The sequence below is a fragment of the Lepisosteus platostomus genome, unplaced genomic scaffold, assembly GCF_059453375.1.
Source record: "Lepisosteus platostomus isolate fLepPlt1 unplaced genomic scaffold, fLepPlt1.hap1 Scaffold_46_H1, whole genome shotgun sequence".
Classification (NCBI taxonomy): domain Eukaryota; kingdom Metazoa; phylum Chordata; class Actinopteri; order Semionotiformes; family Lepisosteidae; genus Lepisosteus; species Lepisosteus platostomus.
Genome location: NW_028291666.1, coordinates 169,226 through 187,874, shown reverse-complemented (window position 1 = coordinate 187,874; position 18,649 = coordinate 169,226). Strand labels below are relative to the sequence as shown.

General features: G+C 40.5%; 5 non-coding genes across 5 annotated transcripts; 1 reads left to right on the top strand and 4 right to left on the bottom strand.

Annotated features, from left to right (window-relative positions):
* The first annotated feature begins 3,136 nt into the window (after positions 1-3,136).
* Positions 3,137-3,218, top strand: trnas-cga (transfer RNA serine (anticodon CGA)). The gene has a single exon. It is a non-coding gene; the product is annotated as a tRNA-Ser (tRNA).
* Positions 3,219-5,411: 2,193 nt separating this feature from the next.
* Positions 5,412-5,485, bottom strand: trnat-agu (transfer RNA threonine (anticodon AGU)). Its single transcript has one exon. It is a non-coding gene; the product is annotated as a tRNA-Thr (tRNA).
* A 9,147-nt stretch (positions 5,486-14,632) lies between these two features.
* On the bottom strand, positions 14,633-14,706 carry trnai-aau (transfer RNA isoleucine (anticodon AAU)). The gene has a single exon. It is a non-coding gene; the product is annotated as a tRNA-Ile (tRNA).
* Positions 14,707-15,221: 515 nt separating this feature from the next.
* On the bottom strand, positions 15,222-15,292 carry trnav-gac (transfer RNA valine (anticodon GAC)). Its single transcript has one exon. It is a non-coding gene; the product is annotated as a tRNA-Val (tRNA).
* Positions 15,293-15,505: 213 nt separating this feature from the next.
* Positions 15,506-15,587, bottom strand: trnas-aga (transfer RNA serine (anticodon AGA)). Its single transcript has one exon. It is a non-coding gene; the product is annotated as a tRNA-Ser (tRNA).
* Between the last annotated feature and the right edge of the window lie 3,062 nt (positions 15,588-18,649).

Here is an 18,649-nt window from a genome sequence, read left to right as displayed (position 1 = left end):
GCAGCTGGGCTGGTCAAAGAGAGAAAACAAAACCGCTCACAATCGCTCTTACAATGCAGTAAGTAGCACAGGCTACTTAGGGAGTAGGCTGATGTGTTTAAAAACAACCAGCGCCAGGCAGGAGTCAAACCTCCAAACTCCTAATCCATAGTCAGACACATTATCCATTGCACCACTGACCCTGGTGTGACATTGCAGGACTGTAACCCAGTGAGCTTAGCACTGCAACTAGTAAAATATTACCCCCGGTCCATTCTTTTCCAAAAGTGAGAAACACCTGTTTTCTACATTTTGTCTGTTTTAAAATCATATCTCTTTAAACCAAACCAAGAGTTTGTCTTTTGCACTGATATTCTGATTCATTTCGATTTCAAAGAAAAAAAAACATTACCTTCCAAAGCATCATAAAATTGTCCCTTCCTCCAGACTCTACTTCTCTCTTGTAGTAGTACAGCAGACCTTTCCAGGTGAGCAGATCACAGAGTCCGAAATGAGCTTCCTCCATCAAGCAAAGTACCTGAACATGACTCTGTCATCATAAAAGCGCCCCTTTAATAAAGAAATTAAATCCGAAATCAAGAGGGCAGTTGCCTACTGAAGTTCAAGAAGTCATAAATTTTAACCTAGCAACACATTAAAGGCTGCATCTATACAAGTACGATTCTAGAAATGCTCACCAGATTACGTTTTAAGAAAGAACTGCGCCTCAGGTTCCGCCGAGATCTTAACTCGGATGGCAGGATTCAGAGTCTGGAGTGTGGAATGATGGCGCACGGAGGGTCCACATACTGTGGATCCCTCAGTGATCTTCCGCGTGTTCAAACCGCCAGCGTGTGACTCCCCTGTCCCCGTGACCTCATTGCTCTGCTCTCGCCTCTGTGCAGCTGTGCCCGACTCATGGTAAAGTGGAAAAAAATATGCCCTCAACGTGAGATTTACACTGGAGTGAGGATAGTTGTTACCTTCTTATCGTTGAAATGGATGTATGTGATATGGCGACTAGGTTCTTCTCCATTAGCAGGCTTAAGGTTAAAGAAAAAAACATTGCTGACTTCTTTTTTTTTTGCCAGCTGCGAGCGCTGATTAGCGAGGTTAGTATTTCATATTTTGCAAGTTGCATCCATTTTAAGAAAAACAAGTCGTTCAAGACAGGAAATGAATACTTGCATTTAATTAAGTCTAGACGTATGTGGTTGTCCATAATGACCAGTTCTGTTCGAGAACACAGAACAAAAAAAGGCACCACTGGGATTCAGACCCAGGATCTCTTGTTTACTAAACAGGCGCTTTAACCAACTAAGCCACGGCGCCCTGGGAGTGCTGTCTTTTTGCAGCCACTTGGACACACCACTCAGACACATCTGCATTCGGTGTGTGCTCCGCCTGCTCGCTGAGCAAGTTGCCACCTTTACATACAATAGCAACATCGACACCAAGAGAAAGGATGACAAATGGCTTTTATCTGGAACTTTTCATGTCCAAGGAGCTCAATGTGCTTTCTGTGTACAACAGGGCCACTGAACTCCACACTGGCCACTGAACCACAGTAGTGGCTTGCTGGCTTGACATCTCCCAAGGAAAATGTTGAAATCGCATGTGGAACAGGAAAATGACCCTCGAGTATGAGGGAAAAAAAAGAAAAAGATCAACTGGAGTGCGCCAACCCATGTCAGGACAGCCCAGTTTTGTTGACGAGGTGGCCGAGTGGTTAAGGCGATGGACTGCTAATCTATTGTGCGCTGCACACATGGGGTCGAGTCCCATCCTTGTCGCTCTCCTTGTCTGACACTTGTGCCCGTTCGGTGTTGGCCCTCCTGTTCTTTGCTCCGGTACTAGAGCCGTACATTTTCTAGTGGTGGCTGAACATGGTATAGTAGGCTAACGTCGGTATCGAGCAGTGACAGTAACAGTATTTACATGCCCGTGCTGCCAAGTGGCTCTGGGTTGATACCGCGTTTTCACTTACTTGCAACGCAAACGGAGAAAGCGATTTTTGACAGTCTCTCGAGAGACTGCACTAGGTGTTTAGGGATAGACTTTGTCAGTTCCCCCTGGGATGATGGCCTCTCAAATAGTTTGTGATTCCTCTAGACGTTTATACAGTAGAAGCCTGCTTCGTGGCTTAAATCCAAGCTAATGTAACGAGTTAGAGGTCTGATGCAGAACTGCGAATTCAATGAACGGGAACAGTACAGTACATTGCACTGTATGTGTGAGGAAAGCTGCCCCCTTCTGTCCTTGTCGACCGAACAGAGGACTGTAAAGGATACCGCCAAGAAACTTTAGGATGCTGGTTGGAATACAGCTCCAAAGAAGCCCCTTTGGGTGTTATGTCATCAAAAAGTAAGAACAGCGACTCTCCCTTTGATCAAATGTGCAACAGAGCTGTTTTCCGTGGAGCAGGTTTCAGACCCGTAGACCTGTTTTATTTGTAGGGCAGGGCGCATTCCCAAATGCGAATCTCCTGTTTTAGAAATGCTTTGGGCGGCGTGAAGTGAAAATAAGAAATGGACTCCAGATGCACATGGAAGCAATCAAGTGTTTCATCCGAGCTGTTTCAAAGACTGCTCAAGAGCTTTCCTTTCACAGAGGCACAACGATTAATGATGGGGGTGCACCCTTCAATGCGCCTTACGACTCTAGGGAGTGATTGAGACGATTCGTAGCGTGTGCTAATTTCCCTCTATTCCCCGTGTTGCAGTAGTAGGATGACGTAAATTCCTGCTTCGACACGTAATGGCATTATAATCAAGTGCAAGAGCTGAGGGCTTTAGTTTTGTTTCGTTTTCCATGGCGTTTGTAAGCACGCAAATCAAAGGCAATTCCTGTGTCTAACAGGAATGTAAATGCTTTTGAAAGTGCAGTGTGGTGCAGCTTGTAAAATCCTTATCCACATTTGTGGTTTGTTGCTGTTTTTTTTGTCTGCCAAAACTGCATTTTGACATCCGGACGGGGAGACTTTATCATTTGAACGTGAAGCCAGCCTTAAACCCTCTGAGGCGTGTCTGTCTGCCGGCACGTATTTTGTCAAAGGTATTTATTTTTTTTTAACGGAGAGCGACTTTGAAAAGGTTTCCGCAGCCACGTCGCACTCCGTGTTAGATTAAAGGAGGAATGCGGCGATGGCGAACTCGCTGTAGTTGTGGCCGAGTGGTTAAGGCGATGGACTCGAAATCCGTTGGGGACTCCCCGCGCAGGTTTGAATCCTGCCGACTATGGCGTCTGCCGCACGTCTCCTTATGCCTGCGCGGCAAAGGCGAAGTGCCGCTTCTCCTTTCCTGGTACTATAAAAACGCTAAATCGCTTGGCCCCGCTGCCATGGAAATGAGTTCTTCAGATAACCACACATCTTGCGTTCGCACCTCTGGTGTTGTACTTATGCCTTTGAAAACCTAATGAATAAAACTGAAAGAACCGACACAATATATAGGTGCTCGTAAAGCACGCAGTAAAGAACTGTTAACAGCAAGGGTTTCAGTGGGTTAACTGAGGAGAAGGCGTGATCGCTAATTGTTGACATTGTATTTGGTGTTAGAAACATTCTTACTGTGCATGACGTGGAACAAATGTAGCCACAGAAATTGCATCACGCTTTCATGTATGCTATTGCAGACACCAACGTTGCCTAGATAGAAAACCGAAATAGCCGTGGGTTTGCTTGCTGGTCTGAAGGATCTCTCTTCGAATCTCTATCATTTGTCAATGGAAGTAAAAGGCGCTGCAATCTCATACGTTCAGAATTAAACCCGCAGCTGTTGTTCGACTTTATTTCTTGACTAATTACAACTGAGTGTCGCATGAGCAGTTACATAAACTTGTCTGGTATATTTGAACACAAATGCCGTTCTTCAATTAAAACTAACAGTACATTGTCAGGGACATTCAGTTCTATACAAACAAGAGACAGACAAGAGAATATTTCTACCTTTCATGTGGACTACGTGTTGACTTAATGATCGGAATAATTGAAAAGTTCGGGTTCACAGCCGATGCAGTGCGTGCTAATTAGAACAACAGCAACGCTGAGCTCTCAGCACCGTACTGAGCCCAGGTGATTTTCTAAAGCTGTCAGGTGCAGTTCATTTACATGAAGGAAATCTCTTACTGAGTACGATTACAATGCAGTAAGTAGCACAGACTACTTAGGGGAGTAGCCCGATGCGTTTAAAAACGACCCGAGCCAGGCAGGAGTCAAACTTACAATCTCCTGATTCGTAGTCAAACGCGTTATCTATTGCGTTTGTGTGACATTACAGGACTGCAACCCGGTGAGCTCAGCACTGCAACTAGTAAACTATTACCCCCGGTCCATTCTTTTCCAAAAGTGAGAAACACCTGTTTTCTACATTTTGTCTGTTTTAAAACCATATCTCTTTAAACCAAACCAAGAGTTTGTCTTTTGCACTGATATTCTGATTCATTTCGATTTCAAAGAAAAAAAAACCTACCTTCCAAAGCATCATAAAATTGTCCCTTCTTCCAGACTCTACTTCTCTCTTTTAGTAGTACAGCAGACCTTTCCAGGTGAGCAGATCACAGAGTCCGAAATGAGCTTCCTCCATCAAGCAAAGTACCTGAACATGACTCTGTCTTCATAAAAGCGCCCCTGTAATAAAGAAATTGAATCCGAAATCAAGAGGGCAGTTACCTACTGAAATACAAGAAGTCATCAATTTTAACCTAGCAACACATTAAAGGCTGCATCTATACAAGTACGATTCTAGAAATGCTCACCAGATTACGTTTTAAGAAGGAACTGCGCCTCAGGTTCCGCCGAGATCTTAACTCGGATGGCAGGATTCAGAGTCCAGAGTGCGGACTGATGGCGCACGGAGGGTCCATATACTGTGGATCCCTCAGTGATCTTCCGCGTATTCAAACCGCCAGCATGTGACTCCCCTGTCCCCGTGACCTCATTGCTCTGCTCTCTCCTCTGTGCAGCCGAGCCCGATTCACGGTAAAGTGAAAAAAAAGATGCCCTCAACGTGAGATTTACTCTGGAGCAAGGATAGATGTTACCTTTTTATCATTGAACAGGATGTATGTGATGTGGTGACTAGGTTCAATTTTGTATCCTCTTTAAAAGATTAAGGACTGGGGTGAGCGTGATTTACCACCCTTTCGGCTAAGAACCCGACGTGCGCACCGTTTAAGCTGCATAGACTCGGTCGTTTAACTCTTCTCCATTAGCAGGGTTAAGGTTAAAGTAAAAAAACATTGCTGACTTCTTTTTTTTTTGCCAGCCGCTAGCACTGATTAGCAAGGTTTGTATTTCATGTTTTGCAAGTTGCATCCATTTTAAGAAAAACAAGTCGCGTTAAAGACAGGAAATGAATACTTGCATTTAATTAAGTCTAGCTGTAGGCGGTTGTCCATAATGACCAGTTCTGTTCGAGAACACAGAACAAAAAAGGCACCGCTGGGATTCGGACCCAGGATCTCCTGTTTACTAGACAGGCGCTTTAACCAACTAAGCCACGGCGCCCTGGGAGTGCTGTCGTTTTGCAGCCACTTGGACACACCACTCAGACACATCTGCATTCGGTGTGTGCTCCGCCTGTTGCCACCTTTACATACAATAGCAACATCGACACCAAGAGAAAGGATGACAAATGGCTTTTATCTGGAACTTTTCATGTCCAAGGAGCTCAATGTGCATTCTGTGTACAACAGGGCCACTGAACTCCACAATGGCCACTGAACCAGTGGCTTGCTGGCTTGACATCTCCCAAGGAAAATGTTGAAATCGCATGTGGAACAGGAAAATGACCCTCGAGTACACACATCCACAACCACACATCTTACGTTCGCGCCTCTGGTGCTCTACTTATGCCTTTGAAAACCTAATGAATAAAGCTGAAAGAACTGACACATTATGTAGGTGCTCTTAAAGCACGCAGTAAAGAACTGTTAACAGCAAGGGTTTCAGTGGGTTAACTGAGGAGAAGGCGTGATCGCTAATTGTTGACTTTTTATTTGGTGTTAGAAACACTCTTACTGTGCATGACGTGCAACAAATGTAGCCACAGAAATTGCATCACGCTTTCATGTATGCTATTGCAGACACCAACGTTGCCTAGATAGAAAACCGAAATAGCCGTGGGTTTTCTTGCTGGTCTGAAGGATCTCTCTTCGAATCGCTATCATTTGTCAATGGAAGTAAAAGGCGCTGCACAGAGAGGACCACTGTCATGAGGCCGGTTAGCTCAGTTGGTTTGAGCATGGTGCTAATAACGCCAAAGTCGCGGGTTCGAGCCCCTTACTGGCCAGGTCCTTTTCTCCTCTCTTACCAAAGCTGTTAGGTTCCTTTCCGTGGTGAGATGGGTTGTCATGCAATGCTGCCACATAGTGCCGACAGGCAATTAATAGACAAAAATGAAGAGAGTTAAAGCAGCTGGAGAGTTTCTCTTACAACTTTTGAGCTGACACAGTTTTGGAAAATGTTTCCTTCACGCTGCACTGTACCATATAGGCAGCCAAGAGTCTCCAAAACAAAACAGAATTGACAGTCATATAATGTCCATTAACCCCGGTTTTAAACGCAGCATCATGTCTGCCATCATAAGAATATGAGTCCAATATTTTAGAATATAGTCAGAATGACTTCTAACCTTACCTGTGGTCTCTTTAATCCCTATTGCTCAATGCATGGTGTACGTACTGCATACATGTGTCTTGATAATGAGGAATGGGCCCCTGAGACAGTCATTTGCCTGTTTCACAAATGATCGTATTTTACTAGAGATTCTGTTTGGGATTCAGATGTGCATTCGGACAGCAATCCCTTTCAAGAAATGATACGTTCTGGATGAGGTCAAAGGTGCTGGAACACTGTATTTAGGATGTGTTTGCAGTGATTGTGTGTCTCCTGCTTCAACGCAGTGATATATAGATGTGCTCCTGTAATTTATTGGTACAAGCCCAGGGCAGTAAGCAGTCTGAGGATTTATTTCCAGACGGCATAGAACAGTGAAGCAGTGAAGTAGTGCAACACACTGGATCATTATATTATTAGATTCTATTCTACTTAAATTATTACATTATACACAACTTGAGTTCATTTTAAAAATTAAAAGGTAATAAAAGGAATGCATTTTCATGAGAAAGATAATACCGATATGCATGTGATAATCTTCCTTATATCATGTCGTGCATCATTTGGACACTTTGTGGGCTTGAAATACAAAGAAAATCATGTTCTATGGTACAAGACAAATACAAAACTTAAGCTTTTATTTTAATTAGATTTGTTTATTAAGCATAAGCAATCATTTATTACATTAATATATGTGAAAATGACATTTTAGCACCATAATATTACATACAGGTCTCTAGCTTCAACACAGTGATATATATATATATGCTCAGTGATTAATTGGTACATGCCCAGGTCAATAATCAGAATGAGGATTTATTTCCAGACGGGCTACAGGTAGTGTTGTGAAATACTTCAACACACTGGATCACAGATTTAGACCCCCTGCACTCTTACTCCTTAAAAACCAAAGAAATGAAGATATGTAGCAATCACATTGTAACAGGGGTGACAGTGACTTAATGCTTATACTAGTGGACTTCTGGTACCTTTAGGGTACGGTGTTCCCTGAAGGGCTCTCAAACCCCGCATTTCAGATGCCTAGCTGTATCGCTGATGTGTTGCACCTCAGAATCACTTTTAAACCTTACCTCTGGTATCTTTAATCCCTATTGTTCAACGCATGGTGAAAGTATTGCATAAATGTGTCTGAAAATGAGCAATGGGCATCTGAGAGACTCATTTGCCTGTTTCACAAATGATCATATTTGACTAGAGATTCTGTTTGGTATTCAGTTGTGCATTCTGACAGCAATCTCTTTCAAAAAATGATTTTACCTTATCGCGGCTTTGCCCTTCTTGCCTCTTTGGACAATATCTCCATCTTGTGGTCGTTGTTGGTAATGTCTAGACAATATCTCCATCTTGTGGTCGTTGTTGGTAATGTTTTCTTATGCTCTTTTTTTATTTCAATTCTCTATTAGTTGATTCTAGAATCTCTACAATAGAGTTGAAAACATCAGTTTTATAGCAGACAATATGACATTATTTATAGTCTAATTAGATATGTATTACCCTGTTTTTAACATAATAACAAATTAAAATTGATTAAAACTAAGTTTGGAACACCAGGGAACATAAAAAATGATTTTTAGGAAAACCATGAGGTTCTCTGTGTCCGATGCCTGCAAGGGGAGAAAGCTAGAATCCTTTGATTTTTCAAAATTTGAAAATAAACATTATATAACAACAGCTTTCATTCCTAGGAGTGAAAAACAACCATTTTTGAAGACATATTAGTTTCTAAAATACTACAATAAAGTTAAAAACATCCATTTTATATTACATTATTTTTTGTGAAATAATTAAATTGGCTTATTTCTCTCGCATTAAATTGGCTACAAATGCAAGAATTCAACCAGATATTCTTGTAAAATGTATACTGTTGCATTGCAGTTAGTTAATGTAGTTAGTCCATAATCAGCAATCTAAACTTTATTGTTAAGCTTTAATGATTGATGTTGTACCAGTAACCTTTAGAAATACTATAGTACTTCACAAATGCTTTGTGTGTTTGGAAATCTTTTGAGTAAAAGCCTTATAAAAATAGGTTTAGTTTTTACAGGACATCACAAAGAAATAGGATGGTATAATTCTTATAATTGCTTAGTGATTGTATTTGGAAGATTATGCACTAAACAGACTTCAGGGATGCCAGTGGATCATTGTGCTATTTGGAATTATTCCAAAAATCAAGTGACCTCTTTGCTGTAGTATTTTTAGTATTATTTATTTAGTATTAATAAAGAATAGATTTATTAAAGTCATGCGATGTGCAAGCGGGATATGTAAAATAATTGAAAATAAAGTTTTTTATTATTGTTATAGAGAAACATGATCAGATTTTCCCTGGTTCAGAAAAAAGACGATTAAAATCTGTAATCTTTCCACTTGTATGTCATCAGACATTAACGAGTACAAACCCCCTCTCTGCCGGAGTGTTGGCTGTGACGAATTAAACCAATTTCACAGGTATTTTCAAAGTAGGAAGTACAGTGTTAACTAGTAGATGGCCTCCTCAATGAAATCGCTTCAACATGCTAATGCGTTGGTGTAACAGTCCCGGCGTGGCAAGCTTCCAATGTCAACTCGACTCGATTGGAAGACAATGAACGTATTTTAGCCCTAAATGAATTAATAGCAAACATGGTTTACATAAAAGACATTTTTCCAAGAAAGTGTATAATAATACGATCTATAGTTGAAATCCGAGCCTAAATATAAAGAAAAAAGCATTTTCAGAGAGCAATCACGCTGTGTTTATGTAGAAAAAGCGATTAGGTTTATGAGCAATCTAATTACCTATTTGCTTAAAACGCTATATAAAATAAAGTTTATTTAAAGATGAATGATAAGTGTCGCAGTTTAAATAATTTTCGTAGTAGGGCTTGGACAGATTCCAAGTGCATTTTTGCAATTTACGTTGCATTGTCCAATGTGATGTTGTAATACAGTTTAGAATACAGTAAGTCTAAACTGTATCAGCTTTATTTATGGGTTGCAATTTAGAAAAAGTCAAAAACCGCACTCAAAATGCAATTTAGAGCTTTCTGGCAAGAGGAGACACCCAAATTATAATGTAACATGCCACTGTTTGTGCATGAACAAAGTTATACTGCAATTTTCCTTAGATACGCGATTAAAAAAAATAATTTTTTTGAATCCCCGGCCGAACACATTCCATAAGAATCAGCGCTTTTATACAGTATATCGCCTTTAAACACATATATTTAAACACGCGTTTACGATTTAAATCAAAACGCGATTCAAATCAATATAAATGTTTATTTTGTAACGCATAGGTGACTATTCATTGTTATTAAAAAGACGTAAATTCGATCATGTTGTGATATTTAGAAATATAAATTTGTTTTGATGCGAGTGAGGTTTTATTTAATCTCTGACCAAGGGAAATGTTTCATTTTTTCAAAGAAATGTTTGTTAAAAATTAAAGTCATAGTTCCATGAGATTCAACCACAGACCATGTGACATAGGAGTCAGGAACCTAACCCACAGCACCACCAGCGCAGACACATACTGAGGGCTGAAAAAGCACTACAGAAACATTATCGACTATAAAATAATGTAATTAGGCACAGAAGAAGTTTACAGCACAGTACAATAATAAATGCTGACCATGACTTTAGAAGCATAAATTACCTTACACTCAATTTAAACACAAGCTGTCTTTAGCCCTCTAAGCTGGTTCATACAGAAATGTAGAGAACCAGGCTCAGAACACACAGCTTCATTAGCGAATACATATGCAGAACAACTAGAGAAGATGTTTTGCAGAGGATGGATTTTTAGAAACATCCCATCAGTGACATCACTGAAGTCAACTCCTAGGTAACTGTCGTGTGGATAGTTTCACAAGAATCAGACAAAGGTTTAAGCATCGCTTATTTTAGATAAAACTGCAAAAAAACAACAACAACCCATAATGTACTTCTTTGCGGCTCTGTTTGCCCAAATCATATATTCACAACGTGTATATATTACGTAACCAAAAACCGCAATATGGAAACAGAACCTGTGTAATTGTTGACAGATGATGTACTCGTAAGATTTTTACAAGACGAACTACAACATTTAAAAAATGACTTGTATGTACTTGATATCTCTAATCAATCCACTGCACTGCATTAAAACAAAACGAAAACTAAAACGCCCTGGGCATACCGTTTCGCGCTTCCTATCAGTTGCTCAAAAGCAATTTGACCGTATGAAATGCATAATATAAACCTAGAAACATATACGTTAGGAGTATTTACGTAGAATCGGTGTCAAGACATACCTCTCAAATACTGTAAATCAAGTTAAAAATATCTCAAGACCGATTCTGGTCATAATGAAACCATGTTTCGTGTATGTTTTCTTTAAAGTACCGAGACCAGCCATATACTGTATGTTTATGTTCCAAAATTAATATCGTTTATGGCCTTCACACGCGTTGCAGTATGCTCCTATTCTTTTTATGCTCAGGCACTAAGATTTCCCTTCAGTGGTAAAATTCCATATAAATATTCAATACTTAAACGGGCACAGTTAAGACATTAAATATACATATACATATACAAACTGTATACAGTACAGTTTGCATACGGTAATATGTTTATGTTCCTAAATCAACCTCTTTTATGAGCATGTGAAAGGCATGGTGAATCGATTCTCAAAAATTACTGTACTTTGCATGATTGGAAAAAAATGCGTGATTGCGAAATGCTGTGGTGTTACTTTTACAAAGACGGTCAATGAAAAAAATAATGTGGACCAGGGCAATACTTTGAGTTTACAGCTTGTCCAAGGTCATTTCTTATTAATACTATTAGTAATATCTTCATTAAAGACTTTGATGGCTACAGCTCAAACATGAGAAGTTGAGCTTTATTAGCTCCACCTTGCGGAAATTCCGGATACTATTATTTTGCTAGCGGTATTTACCGGTAACTCGCGGTATTTACCGGTAACTTGTGGTAGACTGCGTACAGCGTACGCCCGCGCATTTTGAATGGCTGCACCTGTAGCAATCATATTGTAGCAGACACTCATTTGCCTGTTTCACAAATGATCATATTTTACTAGAGATTCTGTTTGGGATACGGATGTGCATTCTGACAGCAATCTCTTACAAAAAATGATTTTACCTTATCGCGGCTTTGCCCTTCTTGCCTCTTTGGACAATATCTCCATCTTGTGGTCGTTGTTGGTAATGTCTAGACAATATCTCCATCTTGTGGTCGTTGTTGGTAATGTCTTCTTATAGATAGATACTTTATTGATCCCGTGAGGGAAATTGCAGTGCAACAGCAGCTTAACACACAACACAGCCACAGTGTAACGAATTATATAATAATAGTACAATACTGTATATATACTGTATATATATATGAAACAGAAATAGAAACAGAAACAGGAATCACTTACTCACCTGGAGAATCTCTGAAGGAATATCTAGCATTTATCAATGGAAATAAAAGCTGCTTAAATACAGTGCATGTTCAAACTCAAACCCTCAGCTGCTGTTCTTGTTTTTTTGGGACAAATTGCAACTGAGCATCGCATGAGCCGTTACGTACCCTTATCTGTTTGGCAATTTCAAGGGAGGAGTTAGGTCAGAATGGGTAGGCTGAAAAACAACAAGTAAAGATTTATTCCAAGATGAAACGTTGTGGCGGTTTTCTTATCTTTTCAGCATGGACTAAACTTTTACGTGTTCCTTATATGCTATATATGTATATATTAGCACCAATGTCGTTCTTAAAAACTAACATGAAATATACAAAGATGAGACAGACAATATATTGTAATAATTCTATATTAACGTGGCCTACATATTGACGCAATGATCGAACTAACTGACGTGTTCTGATTCAGATCCCCTGCAGTTCATGCCAATTAGAACAATAGCAATGCTGAGTCCTCCCCACCCTACTGAGCACAAATTCAGCTGCTCTCCAGTTCTGTTCTGCATGTTTTTTCATTGCAATTGAGCTCGGAGCTGGAGATGATCTCCATACAGTTCTGTGTTAACTAGCCCGCACTTGCGTGCTAATTTACGGGTTGTGGTAGATGCTTTTCTAATTTTCACAGCAAGAAACTTGTGTTTCCTACTATTTTTATCAGGTTTAAAATATCATCTCCTTAAAACAGAAAAAGTGTTGGTGTGTTGTGCTGAAATTCTGATTGATTTTGAATTCAAAGAAAAAAGGTTTTCTTCCAAAACACCGTGAAATTGTCACATCTTGCAGACAATAGGTGTATTCCATGTTGAAAAGAGAAGAAAGAAAACCATGGAGCCTTTTACAGGTGTGAGGCTTCTTCAGCTGTGAGAAGACCTCACGGCCGAAACGCTGTGTTTCCGTTCTTCTCTTTTCAGCATGCAATAAACCTATTGCTTGTTCCTTTGCAGCCGAGGCATGCTGACGTAGCTACCCAGCTGAACATCTTGCAGACTCTACAGTACTTTTCTCCTGTAGAAGTAAAGCAGGGCTTGCTGGGTGAGCTTTTGCTCCGGTAAATTAGGTCACGTGTCATGTTAAATCACTTCTTCTAAACACAACATTTGCTGGTGCTAGCTTTCCCCATTGAAAAAAAAAGAGACATTTCCCTTACAGTACATGACATATCGTTTTTATTCTATCAATAAGTATAGAAATTAAACAAAAGAAAAAATGGTGTCGCCAAAGAATGGGAGGTGTCAAGGGCATTGAGCTCCTTGGACATGAAAAGTGCCCGATAAATGCCATTTCTCATCATTTCTCTTGGCGTCAGTTCTGCTATTAAATGGGACGGAGGCAACGGGCTCAGAGAGCAGGTTAAGTGCACACCGAACGCAGATGTGTCCAAGTGTCTGTAAAAGAGCGGTGCTCCGCTGGCGCTGTTCCCTAGTGGCTTAAAGTGCCCGCCTAGTAAGCAGGCGATCCTGGGTCTGAATACCAGCGGTGCCTCTCTCCGTGTCTTGTTGTGCCGAATGTATCATTTCAGACAAACATGTACAGCTTGGTTCAGTTTAATGCAAGAATTCATTTCCTTTCTGGAATAACTTGTTTTTGAAGAAATCCATACAGCTTGTGAAAGATGAAATCCATTTCTTGGTTGCCAGTGGAAAAAGATTGCCGGCTGCAAGAAGCGCAAGTGATTGTTTTCTTTGACCATAAACCTGCAAATGTAGGGAGCACAAGCGGCCGTCAGTCTCTGTGGCGCAATCGGTTAGCTGTTAACCGAAAGGTTGGTGGTTCAAGCCCACCCAGGGACGCATGTCTCCGTTTTTCCAATGTAAACATCATCACCGCTAAAGAAGATGGCGCAGAAGGCTCCACAGTCGAAACGTTGTGCTTCTTTTCTTCTCTTTTCAGCATGGAGTAAACCTTTGCTTGATCCTTTGCAGCCTAAGCATGCTGACGCAGCTACCTTTCTCTTAACGCGCCTCAATCATTATTCACCAAAACGATCAGCAGAATAAGTCGCCTTTGTGGTGATGTCACTCCTCTGCTTCACAAATGTCCTTAGTGACGGACCATTTCTTTCTGCCATTTTTCCGGAGCGGTTATTGATTGCTCCATCATTTCCCTCTTACTTTCCATCACTAGATTGAAAAAAAAAAAACAGAAACAGGCTGACAGGACGACAATCAAATTGCAAAAACTCATCAAAGCACTCGATAGAGTATTTGAATCCACAAGTAGCTACGAGCAACTTTGTCCTGGCTTGCATGATCACATATGCAAATGGTGAGGCTCCAGTTCGACACCCAGTTCGACACCACTTTACAGTATATGACAAAAGCATGGCAGACTGTGCTGGACCGGCAGATAACTTCCGCTTATTTTTACCATATTAAACATTGGAAATCCTCCCACTTGTATTTGTGACACTTGATTTTGGCTCCACCTAAAACACTCTTAAATCTTCAAACACTTTTCTCTTCTCCCGCAACACTCTTGTCTGTCGGCACTATGTGGCAGCGTTGCATGACAACCCCTCTCACCACGGAAAGGAACCTAACAGCTTTGTTAAGAGAGGAGAAAAGGAGCTAGCCAGTACGGGGTTCGAACCCGTGACCTTGGCGTTATTAGCACCACGCTCGAACCAACTGAGCTAACCGGCCTCACAGCAGTGCTCCTCTCTGTGCTGCAAAAAATCGAACTCAGGGAATTTCTTTTGTCCTCCTTTGAATAGAGAGCCGTGTAATTCAGTGTACGGGCTTTCTCGTGCAGTTTCATGGTTCTTGTAACCCAAATCCTACACTGGCCTGAAGTGCCCCCCCATTTCACAGCATTTTTCAGCTGATTTAAAATGTACCTAAAGGAGAAGCATTATTGAAGACCATCAATTACCAAGAGCTTTTGTCAAAGGTTTTGGTGGTCATTTTGAATGACCACAGAGCGCTGTGACCTCGGTTTTACATCTCATCCAAAAGACAGCGCCCTTTTACAACACAGCATCTCCGTCACTATACTGGGGCATTGGGACCCGCACAGACCTCAGGGCGAGCGCCCCACCGCCGGCACCATTAACACCGCTTCCAGCTGGAAGCTTTGTTTTCCCCTGTAGCTCACCCTCATCCGGGTACTGACCTGGCTCACACCTGCTTAGCTTCAGTGGGTTTTTTGCAAAAGCCACTGCATTGGCCGGGAATCGAACCCGAGCCTCCCGCGTGTCAGGCGAGAATTCTACCACTGAACCACCGATGCTCAGTGCCTGGGCCTTCAAAAAAGACGCTTTTTTGGTGCTCTGTGCAAAACGCGTCGACATCTGCTTCCAGCTGCAAAATGCCATTCGCGGACGCTGAAGAACTTATTTCCAAGGCAGCGGGTACAAGCGATTGGGCGTTTTAAAACCACCAGGAACAGCAAGGAGGCGCGCTTCTTTGCTTGCGCCGGAACACACCGACTGGAGGCGGATAACGTAGTCGGCAGGATTCGAACCTGCGCGGGGAGACCCCAAGGGATTTCTAGTCCATCGCCTTAACCACTCGGCCACGACTACAACAAGCCCCACTTCCGCTGCGTTCTTGCTACAATCTTACCTGGATCGCGAGGCGCCGGCGGAAGCCTACAGATGCAGCCATTCAAAATGGGTGAGGTATTTCGCGGCATACCGCGACACGCCCACCGGGGTATCACGCGGTTCACGTGTGTCACGTGACTAACTATCCGGCGTCGCCTTGTAAAACCGCCAGGGGGAGCTTAACCTCTCATGTACAGCATTTGAGCCTTTAATTTTGAACTGTGTATTACAGCATGTTAATCATCAGTCATTAAAATGTTGGTATATTTTATGAAAGCAAGATTGCTCAGTTGGACAAAAGTACACAACCTAACTTTATCAGAAATATTTATGCATCAAAGCCTTTACTGAAGATATTACTAATTGTATTAATAATGGATGACTTTGGACAAGCTGTATACTCAAAGTATAATTTCTTTAGCACATTTGTACAAGCACTTGGAATCTGTCCAAGCCATACTTTGTCAGGCATTTCGTTTTACTTCAACGGGCATAAAAACTTCCTTGCTTTTAACAGGGCGTTTCATAATTTCTAACTACGAAAATGATTTAAAATGCGACACCTATCATGAAAAGAAAAAAATACACACCAGTATTCCATTTCTCCCTAAACATTGTAAGCTTCGAAGTCTTTAACTAACGTGATACCGGAGTCAACAAGCATACTTTTAGAATTTGATTTAAAGGGAATATAATATGGAATCGCGTATCTCAAGAATTTAATAACGGTATGATTATATCCGTGTACTGCGGGAGGGCTGTTTCGCCTGCCTGCTTATGCGAGCTGTCTTGTAGCCTACTGGTCTAGTTGCGTGACTACCACCTGGCAGGTTGTGTGTTCGAATCCAGCTGGTGCTGGACCTTTCAGTTTTATTTATTTATTTTTTAATCGCGTAACATAAACATATTACCGTATGCAAACTGTACTGTATACAATATGTATATGTATATTTAATGTCTTAACTGTGCCCGTTTAAGTATTGAATATTCATATCTAATTTTACCACTGAAGGGAAATCTTAACATAAACATACAGTATATGGCTGGTCTCGGTACTTTAAAGAAAAAAATACACACCAGTATTCCATTTCTCCCTAAACATTGTAAGCTTCGAATGAAACCACTAAATAAAGACATAAATATAGAAATCTTAAGATTTGTTTTATTTAATGTTGGTAGCAGGATGAACTGTCAGAGTGTATATTTTGTCACAAAGTTGCTACAAGATGTTAACAGTGAAAAAGGTATTTAGAAATGAGTTATTTCAAGATGAAAAAGAAAACATACACGAAACATGGTTTCATTACGACCAGAATCGGTCTTGAGATATTTTTAACTTGATTTACAGTATTTGAGAGGTATGTCTTAACACCGATACTACAGTGCTTAAGTACTGCTCACGTATATGTTTCTAGGTTTATATTATGCATTTCATACGGTCAAATTACTTTTGAGCAACTAATAAGAAGCGCGAAACGGTATGCGTTTTAGTTTCGTTTTGTGCTGGAACCCGTGGATTGATTAGAGATATCAAGTACATACAAGTCATTTTTTAAATGTTGTAGTTCGTCTTGAAAAAATGTTACGAGTACATCATCTATCAACAATTACACAGGTTCTGTTTCCATATTGCGGATTTTGGTTAGGTACAGTATTATCAAATCCAGTGGCGCTGTGTGTTACTTTACTGATTCCCAATCTGTGATTGAAACCTGTAAAACCGGTTTAATTCGTCACAGCCAGCACTCTTCAGGTGTGAGGGTCTTCTGCTCAGAATGAAACGCTAAAATGTTTGTGTATATTCTAATGGTAGTGGGGGCAGGGTGTGTGGGAACAGGTTTGTTCTTCACACCTGAAACATTTTCTCTGAAAGGATTTTCTTAGCAGTTTAACCGATCTTGTTACAGCATGTTACAGTTTACTATTATTAACCATAATAATTTTAAGTGCTTAATGTAAAATCTTGTAAAAATATATTTTCATTGTTCAAATATACATTAAGTCTGACTATCATATAATAAGTTAAATACAAAACTAAAGAAAAAATAGGGTTAAATATAATTCAAAATATTTTGCTAACAATGTTAACTGTTTATGAATAATAAAATGTATTAACTAAGGAGTAGGATGGCACAGTTGTTAGCATGTTTTTTGTTTTGTTTCTTTTTCATAAATACAACAGTAGTACCTGATGTCTCAGCGCCTTTCAAAATTAAATTATGCATGCAAACCTGTGAACTAGAAAGATAACTAAGATATCCATCCATTTATAATGGTGGCAAAGTGGTTAGCATTGCTATCTTGGAGCACTGGGGTCCTAGATTCAATTCCTGCCATCCTGTGTGTGTGGGGTTTGCATGTTCTCTCTGGGTTACATGGTTTTTCTCCGTATGTGTGATATGACTCCCTCTCGCACTCCAAAACATACTGGTAAGTTAATTGGTTTATGGGAAAACTGGCCCTGGTGTGTGTGTGTTTGTGTCTGTCTGTCCTGTGATGGACTGGCGCTATGTCCAGGGTGTATTCTGCCTTGTGTCCGTTGCTTACTGGGATAGGCTCCAAATCCTCAGTACTGGATAAAGAGATTAGAAATAGATGGACTATACACAGTGTTAGAAACCCACTATGAAATGGCAGCATCTCACTGAGAATAAAATATTTTATAGTGCTGGCCTTTCCACCTCTCTTGCACATCAGTATCCATACCTAGTTATTTAAACAAATTACCTCTAATTATAAACATCTTAATATGCTGGCTCTGTGGATCCGCATCAGCTATGTTTGCCCATTCCTTCAATTCATGTGCATCCAACACAAAGTTCAATACTAGTAACTGCACAAAATCTAAAATACAATCCTCATTTCAGTATCTATGTAAACATATAGTCTGTTAACTTCATCATCTTCATCAAAAGTATGCCTAACCCCATTAGGAAGTGTTCTTGTTATCAGTGTATTCCTTAGCTTTCCCAAAATTATCTTCTTCTTACCAACATCTCTAGTCTTTTATCCTGCAATAACTCAGCCAACACTTAAATCCC